Genomic DNA, 23,066 nt, shown 5'->3' on the forward strand with positions numbered 1-23,066 from the left:
GGTGGCAACGAAAAATGGGTTACTTTTTTCAATCATCATGGCGACTTTTTCTATCTGTTAAATCGCCACATCGCCAGCGTTCGTGTGCATATTTGTTGTGATGGCTTGTTAATTCACGTGTAGAAATTTTGTTGCATGGGATAGATAAGTAATCTGTTTTGGTAGGTATAAATTATTAATATACTAATTTTATGTAATCATTTTATTTATTATTAGCTAATTAAATGTGAAAACATTGCATAAATGTTTATATATTACGTTCTATAATGCGTGAACATTATTCTCGTGTTATTTTTCAATGAGAATGAATTTTATAATGCATTTATAACTCTACTAGAAAATTATTTTTATATGCTTAGCATTAATTGATTGAGTGGTTATTGTTTAAAAAATTCGTTAAATAATTTTTGCAGAGGAAAATTTCTGAAAACCAAAAATGTTTTCATATTGGAATATTTATTCTAACGAAGGTTTTGATCATTAAAAATGTTTTAGTAAAATCAGCGTTAATATAGCGAAAATGAGCTTGCATAAATTTTAGGAAATTATATAGTTTTTTATTTATGTATAATAATAAATGAACTTATATGGAGATAAATGCTTGTGTTTTGTGCTGTTTGTCATTAGAATACAAACAGCACATACTAAATTTTATATTATGAATAGTTTATAATAAGGAATATTAAAATATGAAGGTTGTATTTAGCTATATTAAGAAAAAGTGGTTATTAAAGTTATGAGTATTTTAGATCTACAATTCATCTTTATATATTTCTAAATTTCCTAGCAACTATCATAGGAATTGTATGCCTTGCATTCAAAATTGATAGATGAGATTAATGTATTTAAAATAAATTAGTTAACTCTCTAAAAAAGAGTAACAACATATTGGGATTTTTTGTCACTGTGAGAAATTTATCTCTTTTGACGTTGTAATTTTTTAATACAAGTATTGTTAATGTTACTTTTTTTTCTCTAGTGGTTCATGATTTGATTCATGTATAGGAATGACTGGAAGCATGTCTGTGTACCACATGCAGTTGGCCGATCGTGGAGAAGATAAACTTGGTGAAACAATAGCTAGAGAACTGCCTATTTGGATAGTTTATTAAACTTTCTATATAGATGTTTTTAAAGTGGTTTTCTTTTTATTGTTTTTTCCAAGTTCAGTATAACAACTAAAGCTCACTTGCAAACTTAACTAGATGTTAATTACTTTCTAGGGTATGTCATTCATTAACATTTTCAAGTACTTAAAAGTTTAAGAATGCTGACATTACTATATTATGTTCCTCTTACTGCAATTAATATTGCATTGATGACATCAATAAAAGTTAAGTGACACTGACACTTTACAGACTCCCGAAACTGGTAAGTTCCCATTTTTGGGTTAAACATTGCAGTTTCATCAAAATATTTTTAGTTTAATTTTGATCTTTAAAGATATGAAAGTTTTCTGTTATGCATATATGATCAACTTAACTTCTAGAAATTTTATAATATTTATATTGCCAATTATTTATAATTTGCCCTTTATATGGATATGTTTCTAAACATTTGGAGTTTTCATTATTCTCCCTTTGTTAGTTGTGTGCATATAATCATATGAAATGTAATCCCAAGTTCTGATTTTCGCAATTCTTGCATTGTTTCTCTGGTTCATTTTAATTAAAGCTGGAAATATTTTTCTGTTAAAATTGATTAAATAGTAACTTACAATTCTATTATAAATTATAGTAAAATGTAGTTCATTAGTCAAATAAAGTTATTGTGGAGTAAAAGTACAGTTTGTTAAAAGTAAGATTAATTTTGTGTATGAAATGAAAAAAGCACATATAATGTATCAAACAAATGCATGATCTTATTTCACAGCGTGCATATAAACTCCTCTCATATAGCATTTTTATATGGTATCATTTTTGTGTAATGAGCTTTAGTAATGAGATAAAAGTTATAAATATTGTGTTTTATGAATGTTTTTAACTGTGTAAAAGCTAGTTATTGTGACATCCAGGATCATAACTTTTTTTCTTCTAAAATGTTCAGAATTTTCTTTTTAAATAAATTAATAAAATCTTTTAAATATCTTTGATTGATTAAGTGCCTATTAATATTCAAAATTATGAGTAAACATAACACATAATATTTCAAGTATGTTGTCAATTTTAACTGGAGAATATTGCAATTTTTCTATTTTGATAACTAGAAAAATCTCTAAAATTCCCTTTGTGTGAAATATTTAGTACATTCTGCTACAATTATCATAAAATTTATATTATTTCGTAAAATCTACTGGATTTTTTCATATCTATGTTGTCAGCTATGATTTCGCAATTTTTCAGAGGAGAGTTTCGTCAATTTGAAATATAGTTATTAAGATTTATACTTATGTTTATGAAACATTATTTTTTTCGTATGCTGGAAATTTATTTAAAAAGGAAAATCCATGCAATGAAATTCTAGAAACCACATTAACTTTTACAGGTGTAAACAATAAATATTTCAGTTAAAATTTCTGCAATAAAGCAAGAATAATGAGCATTTTTCATAATTTGTCTAATAATTTAGGCAATTTAGTTCAGAACTATATTTAGGTAAATGTATTTCCTTAAATATCTTTCTATTTTTAAGTCTACTCTACTTGATTAAGCAAACTAAAGTTGATAAATTTATTGTGTTATGTTAGTTGTAATGTTCTCGAAAGTTTAAAAAAAAAAAAAAATTCTGTTAATGCTTAAGCACATATTTATGTGTCTAAATATTTGAATCTTAAAATTATATTAAGCATTTTATATCTTGTCTTTCTCAGACTAATATTACTGTCATGCTTAGTAGGTAAGTTTAAAGATAAGTCCAATGTTCTGTATGACACAAAATTCTATAAAATGCAAATTAAGTTTTTTTTTAAGATATTGTTTTAATAAACTTTGAAAAAGTTACTATTAATCTTATAAGTAATATTCTATAGTGTTGAACGCCTAATTAAAATTATTCGTAGGCTTTAAATGAAATTATTCTGAATTTTTGTTTTATTTTCAATTGCACATTATTTGTGAAAAAAAATTCTTTTTTTTTTCTTTTGAAAACCCAGACAAAATTTAATAATTTTCTCTTCTAAACTAGTTTCTTTAAGCATGTAAAATATAACGTTAAAAATTAATATAATAGATTTTCATATAGAATTATTGGGTGAATTATGTTAAACTTCCATTTTTAAATTAGATGTTTATTGTAAATGACAGTTTCTTGGATTGGGTAGATTTACATAATAAGTTTTTTCTTGCCTGACAAGAGCTTACTGGTACTATTTGAATGTAATGTTTGAAGAAGCTACCACTAAGTAATAATTTTTAAAACCGTTCTATCAAGGAAAGAATCCTTATGTGCAAAATTCTTATTTATATTTGTTATTTGTATCTAAAACTATTTTTTGTATGCTTATTAATACATTTATTTGAGATTATGCATTTAGGTGAAGTGTATTTAAGTTGTGATGTCTGTCTGCTGAAATTTCAGAAAAATGAAAAACTGTGCAACTATTTTATTAAATAAAGTTTTAAATTGTTCATATTACCAGTAGTAATTTTGACTTCTTTCATTTATTATAGCTTCGTACTTTAAAAAAATTTATTGAAGTAAAAATTCATACCCAATGCAGCTACAAGAAGTTGATTACAGTATCTTTGTACAATAAATAAATAAAATTAGTAAAGATATTTTATATATATATATATATATATTTTGTAAATAATGCTTAAAATATTTAATTGAAAAAATCTGCTGAGATATGTTTTGAGTTATCACTTTTGAAATATGAAAACAGTGTGTAAATATCAATTTGCGATATCTACCAACTTAAAATTCTACACTTTTAAATTTTATTAATTTTTATTGCAATTTTTCAAATAAATTTTCTATCCAATTTTCTTTAATATTAGTGCATTTTTTAAGCGTTTGATCTTCAGGTAATGAAGTAATTTGGGAAATTCTATACAAAATGCATTCAGATCCATTAAAATGGAACAATTTCTTAGTAATAACTCTACTTGGGACAATTTCTCTGCTTCTGAGCAAACACCTAGAACACTTTTCAGAAGAATACAAAATACTTATAAAAAAAAAAAAGCATAATACACTCTGAAAATAAAGGTTTTACTTTTTTTTATGGCACATTTCAATAAAATTATTTTTTCTCTTGTGAAATAATGGATGTGGAATTTTTTAAAATAGCCTTGAAATATTTGAAGTATTTTGTATGCAATTTTTTTTTAGTTTATTAAGAGTAATTAATTATGATGTTCTAAAATAAATTTAGGAAACCTTTACAAGTTCAGACCATATATATATATATATACAACTGAATTTTATAACCATTTTGAGTGTAAAAGGGGTTCTTTAAATCTTGTTTTTAATTTATAATTTTAGAATTGTTTTCAAAAATAAAGCCAGAATTAACATTAGCGGTCGCAGATTACTTTTCAAACAAGGAAGAAAATAAGCTTTTTGAAATCTGATGAATCATCATTGAGGAAAGCAGGATTAAATTTAAAACTGATATTCAAACATTTGCCTTTCACATCCTCCAGGTTTTCTTAAGCAATCTGCCAGATTTTATTGCTTTAAAATTTCGTATTAATGATTTTTCTGATTTTCATAACGTTTCTGCGTTAGTTTTGTTGAACTTTATTTAGCAACGCATGTATGAGTTTTCATTTAATTTTGCGCATCCTAAAAAAGAATATTAAAAACTGTGGTATCAGAGCTTCTTATATATGAGCTTATCAAAATATATGATAGCATATATATAAAAATTTTAGTTCAAATAATTAAGTAAGATTACAAAGAGTTTTAAAATTTTGTTAAATATTCTTCCCCAAGCCATTAAAACAAATAAATTTTCTAAAAATGTTACTATTCCGTTCTCACCTTTCACCTGATGCGTGTAGAAGATTCGCATCATAATATATATTTGTAATTATTAGATTTAAGATATCAATAAAAACTAAGAAAATACTTAATTATGGATCGCATTTTTCTATCATCCTTTGTATTTTGAAGCATTTTGCAATCTGATCCTTCCTAAATACGCTGCTTCTCCAAATTATTTGACGGTCTAATAAAGTATTTTAGAATACATTCGATGCAAATATGTCAAAAAATTTCACGCGACGTATAAAATTAACCAGTAAAAAAATATAAAAAAGATATTTTGTTTCATATTAACTTTATTTCAACAATGGTTAAAAAATATAATAAACGCAGCGGGAACAATTTTTCAAATAGACATTTTTTTTTTAGAAACTAGTTCATTTTAGATAAATAATCTCTTTGTCGAGAACAATCAAAATGTAAAAAAGCTAAATACAGTTTTTTTTCATTCATAACTTATTTCCAAACAGTTTTGAGAAAATAAAGACATTTCATCACATACATTTATTATTTAACCGTGTAATTATTAGATATGGAATGTCCTTAAAAGCTAGAAGAATAAAATTGCATAATCTGCCACTTAATATTGTTATGCATTTGACGCAATCCGGTCTTATAAAGTCGAAGCGAAATTTTTTTAAAGTTATTTGATAATGAAATAAAATAGTTTTCAACACCAGCCTTTGCTGAAATTTAAAAAAAAATCGTACGCCATATTTCACATTAATTAGTAGTAAAAGAAGGATACATCGTCTGAAATGGAAATTATTAGTTAAAAATTCTAAGAACATTTATCATAGGCTATCAAGAAATTAATCCTTGAAACAAATCAGAATATAAATTTTGAATTCGATAATGCTGTAAATTATTTAAAATTGTAAAAGAAAAAAAAATCAATATTGAACTTTTGATTTCAACAAAGGTGTCTTTAAAAATTATTTCTCTGTATTAATGGAAAATAAAGGTAATTAAAAGAAAATTAATCTTTCGTAAATAGCAACCAACTCCAATTATAAACGAAATAAATGCAACATTTAAATACAACAATTAACAATGATGCATAAATTTTGTAGCATTATTAAATTTAAACTTTTATTTTGCTAAATTACATATGAATTATATAATTTTGAATTCATAAAAATATTATTTTATGGATTTAAAGAAAGAATTTTAAAAAAATCAAAAGTTTTGAAAAATTTTGGGGTTATGGCACGTGTTTCCTTAGGTCCCTTCCCTAGGAATTAATGATCCTAACAAATCAGAAAATAAATTTCGAATTCCAAATCATCCTGCCAGTTTCGTAGATAATTTGAATACTATGAGACAAAATTTATTTATATTACCGTGAATTAAAGAAATTGGTGGTTGTTAACTTCCACCGGTGAATGTTGACAATAACATAATCGCTTTGGTAAATGTCCGAATTATATACTTGCTCTGGTTAAGTGCAACTACCCCAACTATTTTAAAGGTTCAGTGCCACTGCCCGGTATGTCCTACATCGATGTTTTTTTAAGGTCAAGTGCCACTGCCCAATATGCATTAAATCGGTTCTCCGAACACTGTTGTTTCACCCAATCTATCCCAAGATATTAAAATAGCGAATAAATAAAATAATATTAACGAATAAATTAATATGTAATGGGATGTAACAAATATTTCGGACATTCACCAAAGCCACTATGTGATTGTTGGCATTCACCGGTGAAAATCGACATTCTCTTGATTTCAGTCATTTACGGTAACAATTATGCTGTAAAATATTTGTCAGAAGTATTTGAATTAGTATGCAATTTTTAAAAAAAATCTTTAAATGATACTTTCACGAATTGATAACACTTACATGAATGTGATAATCGTTAAATTAAAAACCATCTAAACTTTTTAAATTGTTAATAAAAAATTATCTTTTAGGGTGAAAAAAAAATTACTTTGAAAAATTACATGCTTACTACGCCTATGCTTAAACGAAAAAGAAGAAGAAAGAAAAAGAAAACAAACAAAAAAAAACAAGATCATTATTAAAATCTGATAATTTAATTTCAGTCACGTATAGCATGTATGTAATCAAAATCATAAAAGACCAGTTAGTATGCCATAGACTAAATGGGGAACAAAGGATATTATTTGGATTACTAGATTTATTAGTTTGACTAATTGAATTATTACTATTTTTCTAATTAATTATGAATCCATTTATGCTGTGATTATCCTTAACATTGACTCCTAAGATTTTGATAAAATTCTGACTGAGACATTTATTTGCGACACCAAAACTTAAAGTTTTTAATCAAATTGCGACTTCATGTGCCACAAGCATTTTTAAAATATGTGAACAGAGTGTTCCGTTTCCTCGTTCTTAATATAAGTTGTTTAAATATTAATTAAGAATTTAATCTAAATAGTACGCAATTAATTTCGTACTATTTAGATTAAATTCTTAATAAAATAACCTATAATTATAGGTTATTTTATTAAGAATAATTATAGGTTAATCTATAATTATAGGCGACCTATAATTATAGCAAAGAATATAGAGGGGTTCTATAATATTCTTTGATTATAGGTCGCAGGCTAATATGCGAGGAAGTAACAAAAAGATAGTTGGAAACTATCGAGTCCCTAAAGATGAAAAAATGGCAAAACCAATTTGATTGCTTAATGATTCTTAGATATAGTTCTAACGATCGCCTTTCAATTTTTTTCTGTTTCACATGAAAATCAAATATGTGTCGTTATTTACCCCAACTGGGATTCGCTGGTTTTCGCAGATAATGTTTTGTTCTCGCTTAAATTTTAATATGCATGAAATTTATTTGCAGCCTCTGTCTATAGTTTCTTTTAAGTATAATTTTGACTATAATTTATTTTCCTTCTTCAGAAGAAGTTAAAAAGCTGAAGCGTCAAAACAACGAATTTTCGAAGGACCATTCTTTTTCAAAAAAGGCTATCATTACACACAAAATAATTTTTAAAGCTATAGATTAAGAATTCGAAAAATGTTCCCCCCCCCATTTGTTTAAATTTAAATATCTAAATCCATAAACCAACTCATCATGTATATGTGACCAATATGTTTCGTTATTTTCACAGAATTGTAAATGCATGTAAATAATGCTTCTTCGAAGAATGTTGAGGGCATTTTCAGCGTGGGAGGAAAAGAAAATCTTTGATGTCAAGCTTTGTGCTCTCGAAATGGTGTTCAAGCACAGTAAAATCAACACGAACTACAATTCAATTCGTAATCAGTCCCGCAGTGGACTGATCGTTAAGACACGGTTGCCAGCAGATCACCGAAGTCAAGCATCACCGGCTACGGTCAGTGTGCGGGTGGGTGACCACTTGGATCAGTCTGCGTAGGGACCGAGGGTGTGCGGTTTTGGTCCTCGTTACACTGTGCTACCGTAAAGTGCTCGACTTCGCGCGCAGGTCGTCAGGCTACCGAAGCGGGGGTGCCCTCCGCAGAGGATCAAAACTGTGATGGCATGTCCTCGGATCATCCTCCGGGATGCTTCCCAGACCGTCGCCAATAGCCCATTGTGCAGCTCTAGTGCAACGTAAATTAACAACAACAACAACAATTCATAATCAAATACTTTTAAAGGTAAGTGTAAAGCGAAATGTCAACATAACAGCAAGGAATTTTTCATACAAATTAAACTATTTTCTAAAAATTATTTTTGTTTTAAGTTTTATGAAAGAAAGAAAAAACATTATTTAAATTATAAAAGTTTCATTTTCTTCAATAGTCTTTTCTATTTCGGAAAGATTTGCTGGTCAGAATATATTAGCAATTGTTTCCACACTTTATGACATAGTCAGTAAATTCTTCTTTTAAAATGTAAAAATTTTTTAAACAACTTATTTTTCAAGGGAAAAAAAAAAAATTCATCCCTCCTAAAATTAAATTTTCTTTTTTGTACACTCCTTTCTATTTTCATTTCTTTGCTATAGAGATTTACTAATTCCATCACTAGATGGCAGCTCTGCATTAGAGTACACTCTACTAAAGGCTTTGTTAGTAGTTTAGAATTGTAAAATTAAATTATCAAATTAATTATTAATGCGCAATTAACTAAGTTAATACATATTTCTAAATCGAGTTAAAAGTTTTATTAACTTTGATAGTAAAAATACAATTTATCGTCCATTTTTTATATTTTATTATATTGTTATATTCTAAATCAGAACTAGTACAACTAAACACTCAACAAAAAAAAAATGGTAGTAAATTTTTTTTAAACGCCAATAATAAGATAAACCACAAAAATAAGGTAACCCTGAAAACCGGTTTTTCGTTGCCATCGGAAAGATAGGACCTTCACTTCCTCTTACGGGTTCCTTATATCTACGGCACTAAAACTTATTACTTCTGCTTTTGACTTGTTGCCAAAATCATAATAGAAAGTTTTGAATAAATGGCTTCCTATAAATAAAGTAGGGCAATGGCAAATTTCAAAGAAAAGAAATTTGGTTAGACTGGTTGGGCTTCAGAGGAAAGGGTTCCTACACGTACATAAGTTTCATATACATAACTTTTCTATACATACTTACATTCCATATCATTCCATTCCAATGATTGAGGTCCCGCAGTGGACTGATCGTTAAGACACGGTTCCCAGAAGATCACCGAAGTCAAGCATCACTGGCTACGGTCAGTGTGCGGGTGGGTGACCACTTGCATCAGTTTGTGTAGGGACCGAGGGTGTGCGGTATTGGTCCTCGTTAAACTGTGCTGCCGTAAAGTGCTCGACTTCGGGCGCAGGTCGTCGGGCTACCGATGCGGGGGTGCTATCCCCTCCGCAGAGGATCAAAATTGTGATGGCATGTCTTCGGATCATCCTCCTGGATGTTTCCCAGACCGTGGCCAATAGCCCATTGTGCAGCTCTAGTGCGACGTAAATTAACAACAACAACAACCAATGATAGAGACCTTGACCATTCACACTGAGTGCAAAAAAATCCCTTAAGCGAATTTGGAGATGCGAGCGCGAACCTGATTAGTGAGTTTTTCGCCGGAAAATATATTTCGCCAATCAGATTTTTGCACGCATAAGCCTTTTCCCCCTCGTAATTATGTGAATGTTCCTTAATATCCAGTTTTTGGTAAATCAATCTGTGTATGTGAATCAGATTTAATAGTTTGTTTGATGGAAGTCACAAAATATGCAACTGTTGTTGTGATAACTAGTTGGTTCGCGTATCGACTGCATTTCTTAAGAGTCACTGTTACGTACACATGCATGTATGAATAGCATAATACTTTACTATTTTATCATATACATATCTATGAGCAGATAGGATACAAAGAGATTGCCTTTATAGCGTGATTACATGTTAAAATGATGGACCCAGTGTCGTCTTGAACATTGCACATGCAGCTGTGTGCATTAGCATGCACAGAGGTGTGCACACCACTGTGTAATCAAACATATAAGAATTCACTTCCCATATGACTCACTTCCTTCGTTTTTCCTCAAAGTGCAGTTAGCATTATGGAGCATTCTCACTGGATGTGACTTGCATTTACGATCGCCCGCCAATTCCATTCGCGCAAGAGCGAGCAGTTCTTCTTACATGAAATTTCTAATCATATACACGAGTGTCTGGGGCAATCATCTGTAGTATGAATGCTAATATGATCGTTTATCGTTCATCCATTGATGATACGTGAGTACAGCATTGGTATGCACGCGTCATTAGCAATTATATGCACCATAGCTTTGCAAGATGACACAAACACACGTCCTTATCCGTTTGACTCATTAGATTGCAACAACGCATCACACGTTTATGATTAACGAGCCCTTTTTTTAAAACAGAAAACCATATATTCCGAGTTGTTTTGTGATGGTCTTAATGACAATGTGAATAACGGTTTTTGACTTTCATTCCTTTAATTTTGAAAGGAAAAGTTACTAAGGCTTTTGAGGGTAAATGTTAGTGATCTCATTAGTTAAGAAAATCCTGTGGTCTTTCTGTAGTCAACTACGACTATTTAATTACAAATGAATATTTTCCATCGATTTTGCATTGAAGAAAGACTTTAGGCCCTCAAAACCTCTCCCAGATACTGGGCAAACAAACCTCTCTGCACCAAATGCGAAAAAGATCAAAGTAAAAAACACGAAAAAAAGTCAACACAAAAAATATTAGCAAAACAAAAAAGTTTATTAAAATGTATTCAAAATATTTGTGTGAGGCTCTTATTTAGAGTGCGCTTTTTTGGCAATCTCTGAAAGAGATCTACAGCCTCATGACGCAGTCAGAGTGCACTAAAGACGATGCTATCAATGATTTTTTTAGAATTGAAAGTTAATAATTAGAAAAAAATTTCGTTTTGAAGAAACTAGGCATTTCAAACAAACAAACCTCTTCTACTTTTATTAAAGCTAACTAATTATTAAGACACAAAATTGAATGAAAACTTAAACGAAAAGCATAATTGTTTATTTACTTAAAATAGTTTTATCATTCATAATTGGTAACTTTGTTTTCACACATAAATATGTCAGTAGTGATCAGTTTTATTGACTCTAAATTTTTTTCATCGATCTGGTTTTCATGACGCCTAAAACACAAGTGGCATTTCCTCACCAAGAAAAATGTCACTGACTAAACTTAAAATCGTATGAGAAAAATCATGAACCTTCGATAACATTTTGAAGTCAATTTAGGTACCCCTCAGAACGACCAACCTCTATTAACGACCATTTTACTGTGAAACAGAGATTGTTCGCTAATCAGAGGTTTCACTGTAGTACCTTATTTACGTCGCACTAGAGCTGCACAACGGGCAATTGGTAACGGTTTGGGAAATATCCTTGCGGATGACTCGAAGACTAGCAATTTCCGTTTTAACTCTCTGCAAATTAGATGACTCCCCTGCTTTGGTAGCCCGAAGACCAACCGAGGACCGATTGAAAATTTTAACGAGTACCGATACAGCTCTCCGTCGGTCTCTTCGTCTGCAGGCTAATCAAAGTGATCACCCATCCGACCGCTAACCGCAGCCAGAGACTCTTGACTTCGGTATTCTGCTGGGAACCGTGTCTTACGATCTGTGGGACTGAAGAAATAGAGAATCCTATAGTTGGCGTGCTCTCAGAGGTTGATCAAATCGTCTGATCATAAAAAAAGAGATGTTATGGCTATGTTAGAAATCATTCTCGCTTACTGCATGCAAAAAATTCACAAGCGATAGTAGCGATATAAATTCACGCACTGAAAAATCGCCGATCAGGTTTTCATTCGCATACGGTGAAAAAAATCCCCAAGACGAGCTTTCCGAGTGGTAGAAATGGACAGCCAAAATAATTTTAAAACCAAGAACTTGGATTCACAAAAAATTTTTTTAATAAAAAGTTTTAAAAATATCTATGGTTATTTTTAATTAAAAAGTTAAATTATTTTTAAATATTAAAAAAACTAATTTCAAAAATATTTGATCGTTATAAATAATATTATATTGATCCACAAAAATGATTCGTACAGAGTGAAAAGTAAAAAAGGTAAGGAAAAAGATTTTTGATCTAATGATCGGATTTTTACATACTAAGTTCCAATATTAACGGTTTATAGGGGAGACCTCAAATACGCTAATTAGCTAGTGCTAAGTACTTATTAAGTTGTGGAAACTGTCGCAAAAATGTACTTTCTCGGAATAAACTTATTTTTTTCGTAACAGATTTGTATTTTTGAGCATCAAAATATAGGGGTGCACATGTGGCCCCAATAATTTAGACAGGAAAGCGGACCAAAGTTAGTGCCCCTTAACTGTCATCGTGAAGAACTAGGGTTTGATCCCTAGTGGTGGCTTGAAGCCCTTGTTAACTTCATGTCGATGAGTATCAGCTTGTCTGGGAAGTAAAGGTGGTATGTGTGCATTGCTGACCACATTGCCACAGCACTGCCGTTGGACACAAAATTGTGGAAGCTATACATGCATTACCCCCTCCCCCACAACGGGTTGCAGCTGAATTGCTTTACTTATCACAAAATTAATTAAGAAATATGTATAATTTAAATACCTATAACTCTAATTATATATAAAAAATATAAATATGTCATTTGAATTTAACATTTACTTAGTAATAACATTAATACTTAGATAGGATTCAGTGAATATGCTAATAGAGTTTAAATCGGAGTCTAATATTTCAACGACCAACTTCACTGCTCTGGTGAAGACATCTATACTAATTAAAAAGCTTGAAATGTTAGATAATGAATAGTTAAACATGATTATTGAATTACTTTTGATTTAACCCTTTAACGGGCCCTTTATTTCTAGTAAAGGTAAATTAAAGTATTTTTGGAATTGAAATTGTTTTAAGAACAGTAATTGATATTAAGAAAAAAAAACTCATTTAGTTTATAAAAATGCAATTTTTTCGGTGGTAAATATATTTAACATGACCTATTAGGAACTTACTGACTTTTATTTTTCTTTATTTATAAAATAAATTCTTTAAATGCTACAAACTTCAAAAGGAATTATGTATTTTATAGCTTTTATACGTTTTTTAAAAGTGACAAATGGTTACCAATTTTATTCAAACTCACTTCAAGAAAGCTGAAGTTATTGAAAAATGGAAACCTAAATTAAAAGTGGTAAAACGTGGTGGTAAGTATACTTACCACGGCCTTCAAAAGGGTTAATGATTGGATTACCGCGTTCTAGGATTCTATCTTGCTGGTTCGAAGGGGTTGTATATTTGAAGTCACTTCAAATATGCTCATAAATTAGTGCAGACGATATTTTAAGTTACGAAATAATTCGCAAAAACGTACTTTCTCTGAATAAACAAACCTGTTTTTCGAAGGATTCGGATTTCTGACCCTCAAAATATAGGGGATAGCCGCAAGCTGTGAAATATGGTCCCATAGTTTGGTCACGAGGACAATCGTAAGTTTTGACCCCTTAATGTTAATTTTACTTTTTGCGTATTTCACCATATCTTGAGAACTTTTTAAGAGAATCGAGAATTTCTGTATTAAATTTTTTGAATTTTATCTCGAGAACTTTTCCTCTTATTTATAGTCTTAGTTTATCCAAAGATAATTAGCAAATATAGCTTTTAATAACTATTTATTATATTTTTATTTTATTTAACAGTAGTTGAAAAATTTAGAATAGCAAGGTATTCAATTTTTTACACCATTTTAAAGAATGCTATTTCAAATGGAAAAATACGAAATTTGAGCGAAATTGGTTGAATAGTTCCAGAGGAAATCAAATTTTGAAAAAGTCTTATTTTTAAAATTTGATTTCTCAGAAATTATTCAACCTGATTTATCATGTAAAATTACATTCCTTATAATGATGTAAAAAATATTGTAAACCTTTCAGTTCAAACTTTGTTCGATTGTTATTAAATAAAATAATAAAAAATTAATAAATATTTACGTAAGGCTGTTTTTTGCATGGAATTTTCTTTGGATAAACGAATTTTATAATTGAGTTGAACCCTTAAAAAGCTCTCTTATGTCGAAATAAGCAAGAAGTAAAATATACCTAAAGAGATTTGACTGCGTTCCTGCCAAACTAATGCGACCATATTTTCCAGATTACGGTTACCCCCCCATATTTTGGCGGTCAAATATCCGAATCCCTCTAAAATAAGTATGTTTATTCTGCGAAAGTACGTTTTTGTGTCTGATTTCGTAACTTAAAACTGTCGTCTGCTTTAACTTATTAGTATATTTGAAGTCATCCCTTCAAACCATTAAGATTGAGTCCTAGAACGTGAAGATCTAATCATTAGGATCAAAACTTTGGGTGGTTTGTTTATTTTTTTGCGCACTGTACATTATTTGAATTATGTAAGCAGTAAGATAGGAATATGAAAAAAAAAAAGCAAACGTGTTTCACCGTCTAAGCGGAAGCATTTATAATTTATCAGACAGTGAAAAAAATGAATAAATAAATAAAATTATAAAATATATTGTGTCAACACATCCTGTCAACTCCTTAACAAGAAAATAAACTGAAATCTTCGATGAGTAGTATTTCGGGTGTTCATAAGATTGATTACAGATAATTTCCTTGCACTTTGAACTAGGAATTTTAATTAAAAAGAAAATTTTAAAGAATACTTTTTTTTCTTTCATTATGTTTTCTTGCATTACTGTCTTAACTCATAACTTCTAAACATTCCTAAACCTTTGAAGAAAAATCTAATCAAGTTTTGTACGGGTCTACCGATTTATTTTGAAAGATTATTCAAACGATTTTTCAAATTGGAAATTTAACGAAGCATTATTTTGGACCTATTTCCACGAAATTTCATCATTATAGACTCTTATAACCGTATTTTATTTAATAACCGTCGTTGAACAGCCGACCCAGTTTTTGGGTTTACGACTACTAATGTTCAACTCCTTAGCCTTGTAATTTTGAACCCAATCCGGAAGACAAGGGAACTCCTGGATCAAGTATTGGAAAAATTTGCCTCCGTGGAGGACTTTTTGATGGAACTAACCCGCCTTTCCGTTACATGGAGAGGAGGACCACGAGAACCCTCATCCGGTTAGCCGGACTGCGAAGAAACTCTAACCCATGATCCGTCAACCACTAACGATATTTCACGTCAGCACTGTAGTCAGTGTAAGCCGGATGCGGATTCGTATCGACCAGCCATCGCTAGTATTTGAATCCAGTTCACCTCATTAGAAGGCGAACTCTCTATCCCCTGAGCCACTGCGGCTTATCATTATAGATTTTTTATTCTTATTTTATAACCATCGTTGATCAGCAGACCCAATTTTGGGTTTATGACTACTAATGTTCAACTCCGTAATCTTGTAATTTTGAACCAATCCAGAAAACAAGGAAACTCCTGGATAAGTATCCCCAGAGGTATAATTTTTATGAGAGCATGAAGGACTTTGTGACTCGACGGATTTAACGTGCATCAGTCACCATTTACTACAAGGGGAGTCTTTGGTCGGTGGGGATCGAACTCACGACATCTTGAACACGGGACCAGTGCCTTACCAACCAGGTTATCCCGGCTCTTCATTATACACTTGTAATATTCGTGTCAACCACGCTCAAATAAAAAGTTTTTTTTTTTAGGAAGAAAAATAATAATAAATACGAAGAAGGAGTACATTAAAACGAGAAGTTGTTCCATATTTTCTTCCGAGTGGCTCAGGCTCTTCGACTCAATAATACCCTAGTGATCATTCATCCTATTAACTGTTTGCACTGTCAAACATAGTATATAACACTATTTGATTTCGTTGCCATTTGATTTCGTAAGCAATGTTGTCACTATCTGAGTAAGAAACTTTCGTGAGTGGGTTACGAGAGATTATTAAGTCTGACTTTTCATTTAAGTGCAATCAAAACTACTCAGAGAAGTAGTATAGCGAAATCATTAAACTCTTCATTCAATCCAATATAAACTGTAAGAAATTTTTCCGAATAAAATGGTTAAATAACAATTGATTTAATTGTTATTTTACCATCTTCAAACAAAACAGTTAAATAACCATAAATAAGATGGTATTCAAACTGTTAAATGGGAAAACAACCGTCTGTTAATTGTTTTCACATGATGCGGGTGAACAACCAGAATTTTATCACACCAACTCGACTCACCTAATAAAGTCACTTAGTTCCTCGCAGCTGGGTGCATACCACAGCCGAGAGGACTTATCTGTAAATCTCATGACTGACAGAACAGGAGTTCGTGTTCCAGCGTTGACACCACAGTATTTCCTCCATTCACTTCAACACATGAAAACTTTAGAGTGTTCTGCACTCCCCAATTTGTGATCCTGGATTATTAGAATGTGGTACTCTCGTACATGCATAGATGGCAGCACCATAAAGCTGCTTAACATAAACAAGTCTAGTATTCCCCATCTCTTGCGATAGGTCATCAATTGATATACATCAATTGTTGTCAATTGCATCAATTGATATACATCAATTGTTGATTGCCAATACATTAATTGCATATATTGCATCAATTTATATACATCAATTGTTGGTTGCCAATACATCAACAATACATAAAGATCCTTAATTTTGAAGCTAAACTGAACGGATTGGCAGAGGTAGACTAGGAGATTCGTCCAAAAATTAAAAAAATATATCTACCACAAGAGTACACTTGAACTTGGATCGGAAATTTGGTACAATAATCAAGTTAGAACTTTAGCCAGATTAAAGAAAATCGAAAGAATTCCTACATTATCCAAGGTCTTACAAGAAATAAAAATTCTTGTTTTTAGAATTTTCTAGAAATAATATTAATTTGATTTAAATCGAAAGACAAGATTTTCTTAATGGTAATGGTTTCTTAATGATTTGGGTTTAGAAAAATGTTTAGAGGTGATTTATTGATCATCTATATTTAGTAAAGGTGAAAGTTAGGAGTTGCATATTTGCGATGTGGATCAGTTATTACTATTTGGTATTGAGAAGAAATAATAATATTTGTTTTTGGATTTTTCAAGATATAATTTTAATTCAATTCAAATCTAGAAACCATTTTTTTAAAATGGAAATTGACACGTGTTTAGAAAAATGTTTTGAGGAGATTTATTGATCATCCATATCGGATAAAGGTCACGGTTAAGTCATATTTGCGATGCGGATCAGATGTTATTAGCTGATAACGAGAAGAAATGAAAATGTTTGTTTTTAGAATTTTCTAGATATAATTTTAATATGATTTAAATCTGGGCAACATTTTTTTTGATGGAAATGACATGGGGTTTGAAAAATGTTTTGAGGAGATTTATTGATTATCTGTATCTGATAGAGATAATCAATAACGTTAAGAGTTGCATATTTGCGATGTGGATCAGTTATTATTACCTGGTATTGAGAAGAAATAGTAATATTTGTTTTAAAATTATTTTAGTCATAATTTATTCATTTAAATAAAGGGACCATTTTTATATGGGAATGATATGAATTTTGAGAAGTTTACACTTTAGCAGGCCTATAATAATTAATTCATTCTTCAATAATTAATTGCTTTTGTGAGAAATTTGCATAACTGTATCGTTCTAATTGTTTGCTCAAATATCTGAATTCTAAAATACTGTACGCTATTTTTCTCATTCTGATTAATGCATATAAAAAATAAATGAAGATTAATTTAATATACCAAATCAAAGTATATATTCCCAAAGACAACGCAGAAAATAAACTTGAAAAAAATATTGCGTTAAATAGAAATGAAATAAATGAAACTGTATCGTTTTAATTTTTTGCTCGAATATCTGAATTCTAAAATACCGTACTCTATTTTTCTCATTCTAATTAATGCGTACAAAAAATAAATGAAGATTAATTTGAATATACCAAATCAAAGTAAATATTCCCAAAGACAGCACAGAAAATAAACTTGGAAAAATATTGCATTAAATAGAAATGAAATAAATGAAACTGTATCATTCTAATATTTTGCTCGAATATTTGAATTCTAAAATACCATACTCGATTTTTCTTATTCTGATTAATGCATATAAAGAATAAATGAAGATTAATTTGAATATACCAAATCAAAGTACATATTCCCAAAGACAACATAGAAAATAAACTTGGAAAAATATTGCGTTAAATGGAAATGAAATAAATGAAACTGTATCGTTTTAATTTTTTGCTCGAATATCTGAATTCTAAAATACCGTACTCTATTTTTCTCATTCTAACTAATGCGTACAAAAAATAAATGAAGATTAATTTGAATATACCAAATCAAAGTAAATATTCCCAAAGACAGCACAGAAAATAAACTTGGAAAAATATTGCATTAAATAGAAATGAAATAAATGAAACTGTATCGTTTTAATTTTTTGCTCGAATATCTGAATTCTAAAATACCGTACTCTATTTTTCTCATTCTAATTAATGCGTACAAAAAATAAATGAAGATTAATTTGAATATACCAAATCAAAGTAAATATTCCCAAAGACAGCACAGAAAATAAACTTGGAAAAATATTGCATTAAATAGAAATGAAATAAATGAAACTGTATCATTCTAATATTTTGCTCGAATATTTGAATTCTAAAATACCATACTCGATTTTTCTTATTCTGATTAATGCATATAAAGAATAAATGAAGATTAATTTGAATATACCAAATCAAAGTACATATTCCCAAAGACAACATAGAAAATAAACTTGGAAAAATATTGCGTTAAATGGAAATGAAATAAATTTTTCATATCATAGAAATGGGTTAAATATACAAATGTCATTTATACTTCTTCTCATGAATACATAGATCCTAATAAATTATTTCGAAAATGCATTTTTGGAGGTCGAGTCTAAAAGGGTTCACAGGATCAGCGAGAAAGAAGGTATTTGTATGTCCAGACAGGATACATAATTCACACATAAAAAAAAAGCTGCTTAAAGAAATGAATTTCCGTAAAGAAGCCAACAACATAAAAATCACCAAAGAAGCTTTATTTGTGTATCTGTAAAATGAGGTTTTATATTCACACATTAAGAGACATATTAAGAAACGTTTTTCTCGCTGTATTAGAAAATTGATTCAGAAAATTGTTCTTAGAATGCAAAAATTATAGAAAAACGAAAACTATTCACATTTATTTACTTATTTCTTTGATATTGAAATGTTGTTTTTTTATTAATCCTTTAATTTTAAATTTAAATTTCAAAATAATATTATCAAATACATAATTTTAAATATCAAATTTCAGAAAGCTACCGTTTCAAAGTATTCTAGAAATCGATTTTGTATTCTCTGAGATTTTTCTCGGTTTTAATAAGACTGTGTCTTATTTTATGTTTGTCCCATTTTTTTTAAAATTTTGATTTTTAATCTTTCGTTTTACTTTTTTGTTTTTATATATTTTATTTTACTAATTACTTTGTTTTCTACTATTGTATTTCTTTAAATTTTAAATTTTTTTTATATTTAAATTTTTTATAGTTTGATAATAAGAGTATTTTAATAAAGAAATAAATAAACAGAAATAAATAAATATTTTACTCTTAGAATGCAAAAATTATAGAAAGACGATAACTATTCATGTTTATTTACTTATTCCTTAGAAATTGTAACCGTTTATATATCATTTATGTTTTGTTTTTTAATAAATTTTTTTGTCAAAAGAGTTTGGTTAATTTTAAATATCAATTTCAGAATAATATTTTCAAATACATAATTTTAAGTATCAAATTTGAGAAAGCTACCGTTTTAAAGTATTCTAGAAATCGATTTTGTAGCCTCTGAGATCTTTCTCGGCTTTAAAACTTGCCACTTTAGGAGCAAACAGATTTTCTTTAACAAATTCAGGATTGTGTCCTATTTTATGTTTGTCCCAATTTTTAATTTTTTGAAAATTTTTGTTTTTAAATTTTTGCTTCACTTTTCTATTTTTTATATATTTTATTTCACTATTTACTATATTTTTTTATTATTTTCTTGTTTTTTATAGTTTGATAATAAGAGTATTTTAATAAAGAAATAAATAAACAGAAATAAATAAATATTTTACTCTCAGAGTTCAAAAATTATAGAAAGACGAAAACTATTGTTATTTATTCACTAATTTCATAGAAATTGTAATTGTTTATCTTTCATCTATGTTGTTTTTTAATTAACATTTTTTATCAAAAGAATTTCTTTAATTTTAAATATCAATTTCAAAATAATATTATGAAATATATAACTTTAAATATCAAATTTGCCGTTTTAAAGTATTCTAGAAATCGATTTCGTAGCCTCTGAGATTTTTCTCGGTTTTAAAATTCGCCACTTTAGGAACAAACAGATTTTCTTTAACCAATTCAGGATTGTGTCCTATTTTATGTTTGTCCCAATTTTATTTTTTTTTAAAATTTTGTGTCTTATTTTATGTTGAAGAGGAATGTATAAGGAGCGATTTTCTTTTGTGTGTTATACGTTCATTTATTTGATTATTTCTTATCGAGTTTATTGATATTTGTAAGCATAAAATTTATGTATACAGTTATTTATAAGCTCAGAAATTCAAGTTAATGGCCAATTATTTACCGTGGGTACAATTTTGAAAAATTCCGATCCATAATCCCCACCATAAAAATGACCCTAAAAAATCAAATTAATTTTAGGAAATAAGCGGTATGTATTTCTTTTTAATAGTCGATCTCAATTCTGAAAATATTTTAGCATATATTAACATGCATTAATGCCCTTATAAAGTAATATTGTTCATCACTACGTATAAACAGTTCAAATAATTATACATTAAAATAAATATATTAACTTAGTTCCACATATATTGTAGTGTTTTAAAAATTTAACAAAACTCCTCAAGCTTTTATAGAGTGTTATATAGAGAGCTATATAGAGTATTATATAGAGTGTTATAGCAAGCTTCTATAACGTGTTTTAAAAATTTTAAAACACTCTGCAAGCTTTTGTTTTAACTTCCGACCATTTCTAAAAACTTTTGTAGAAAGTGATGCAATCGACATTTTTTCATATGGAAAAATGCTAAAAATTAATTAATTAATTTAAAAAAAATTTAATAAGACCTTATTATTTTATGTTATCATAAAAAGTGATTAAAATAATTTAATGGAAATTAATATATTTTTTTTTAAATATTCAGTCGCATTTGCGAGTTTATTTTCTTTTAAGAAGTGCGTTACTTAAATAAATATTCCACTTTCTGCCATTATTTAAAGCTTGGGACTCAGAAGGATATATTGCTGTTGAATAATTTATAAACGAAACAATACTGCCTTTTATTCAAAATTATTATTTAAAAGTGAGAAATAAATAAGTACATTTTTGAGAATAAACTTCAATAATAGGCTATTTTTTAGAATAGTTTTCTTTGAATTTTATGTCTTTGTTATTGAATAAATAAGACATATTTTAGCATTTTTTGCTTTTTGCTTTGTTTTGAGATTTGATAAAAGATTCAAAAGCTCGCTTAGTGTAAAATACGAAAATCTTCTTTATTTAATTTAGGCTTATCCTCGTGTTAAAAGAATAAAATTAAAGAAAAAATAATAAATAAAAATAATAAAATACATTGTAGAAATTACTAAAATAAATCTAAAAATCGTTTTAAAAGTTTTGATTTGGGTCCAATATGAATATCTGAAGTTTATACCTTCTTATAAGGTGAGCTTTAGCCGTATTTTGTATTTACTGGGAAGATAAGATCAAAAGGTGTTAAACACTGCAATCCAGACAAGTGAGGTATTGTTTACTATGCAGATTTTACGCTGAGTCGAATAAAACCAAACACAAGGCTAAAGAGTTAAGAATGAATATTTTATGCATACATTTTTAAATGTGCTCATTTACGCTTCCTATATTGCTGTCTAGATAAGTTAGGTATAGTTTCCTATGTATTTTCGAATAAAATGGGATAAAATTGAAGATAACCGAAATATTAGCTTGTAAATTAAGAGGTCTTTCGGAATAAGAAAAATAAAATCTTTGATTTATATCCTTTATGCAAAAACCTGACAACTTTATGCAAACCTGATAACTTTATGCAAACCTGATAACTTATGCAAAAACTTGATAACTAATCATTTTATTAGGATTTCATTAGAATGAGAGTTAAAAAATGCTCAAAAACAATGTTTCAGTTATATTTTATATTTTATAACCGTCGTTGAACGGCCGACTCAATTTTATGAGTTATACGACTACTAATGTTCAATTCTTTAGCCTTCTAATTTTGAACCGAAACCAGAAGACAAGGGAACTCCTGGATCGAGTATTGGGAGAAATTTGCCTTCGTGGAGGACTTTTTAATGGAGCTTACCCGCATTTGCGTTACATGGAGAGAAAGACCATGAGAACCTCCCACGGTTAGCCAGACGGTGAGGGGACTCTAGCCCATTATCCGTCTACCACTGCGGATATTTCATGTCAGCGCTGTGGTCGGTGCAAGCCGGATGCAGAATAAATATCGACTGGGATTCGAGCCAGGTTCGCCTCATTGGAAGGCGAATGCTCAATCCCCTGAGTCATAGTGGTTCATGTCTCAGTTACATAGCAATGTCAGACGTGAAAATAGTTATAAGTAAAAAAAGGTAATACAATATAATTTTTATAACTCTAATAGCTCCTAACTATTGGATCTATCGACTAGATTAAATTCAATTCAAAGTAAGATAGAACATCA

The 23,066-nt window shown here is 29.2% G+C and overlaps 1 long non-coding RNA gene across 1 annotated transcript; it reads left to right on the forward strand.

The window, feature by feature from the left end:
* Positions 1–67: 67 nt before the first annotated feature.
* On the forward strand, positions 68–3,571 carry LOC147801012 (uncharacterized). Its single transcript, XR_015430983.1, has 2 exons — positions 68–161; positions 980–3,571. It is a non-coding gene; the product is annotated as an uncharacterized LOC147801012 (long non-coding RNA).
* The last annotated feature ends 19,495 nt before the right edge of the window (positions 3,572–23,066 follow it).

This window comes from Parasteatoda tepidariorum, chromosome 12 (assembly GCF_982258835.1).
Source record: "Parasteatoda tepidariorum strain Cologne lab strain chromosome 12, Ptep-v5.0, whole genome shotgun sequence".
Classification (NCBI taxonomy): Eukaryota; Metazoa; Arthropoda; class Arachnida; order Araneae; family Theridiidae; genus Parasteatoda; species Parasteatoda tepidariorum.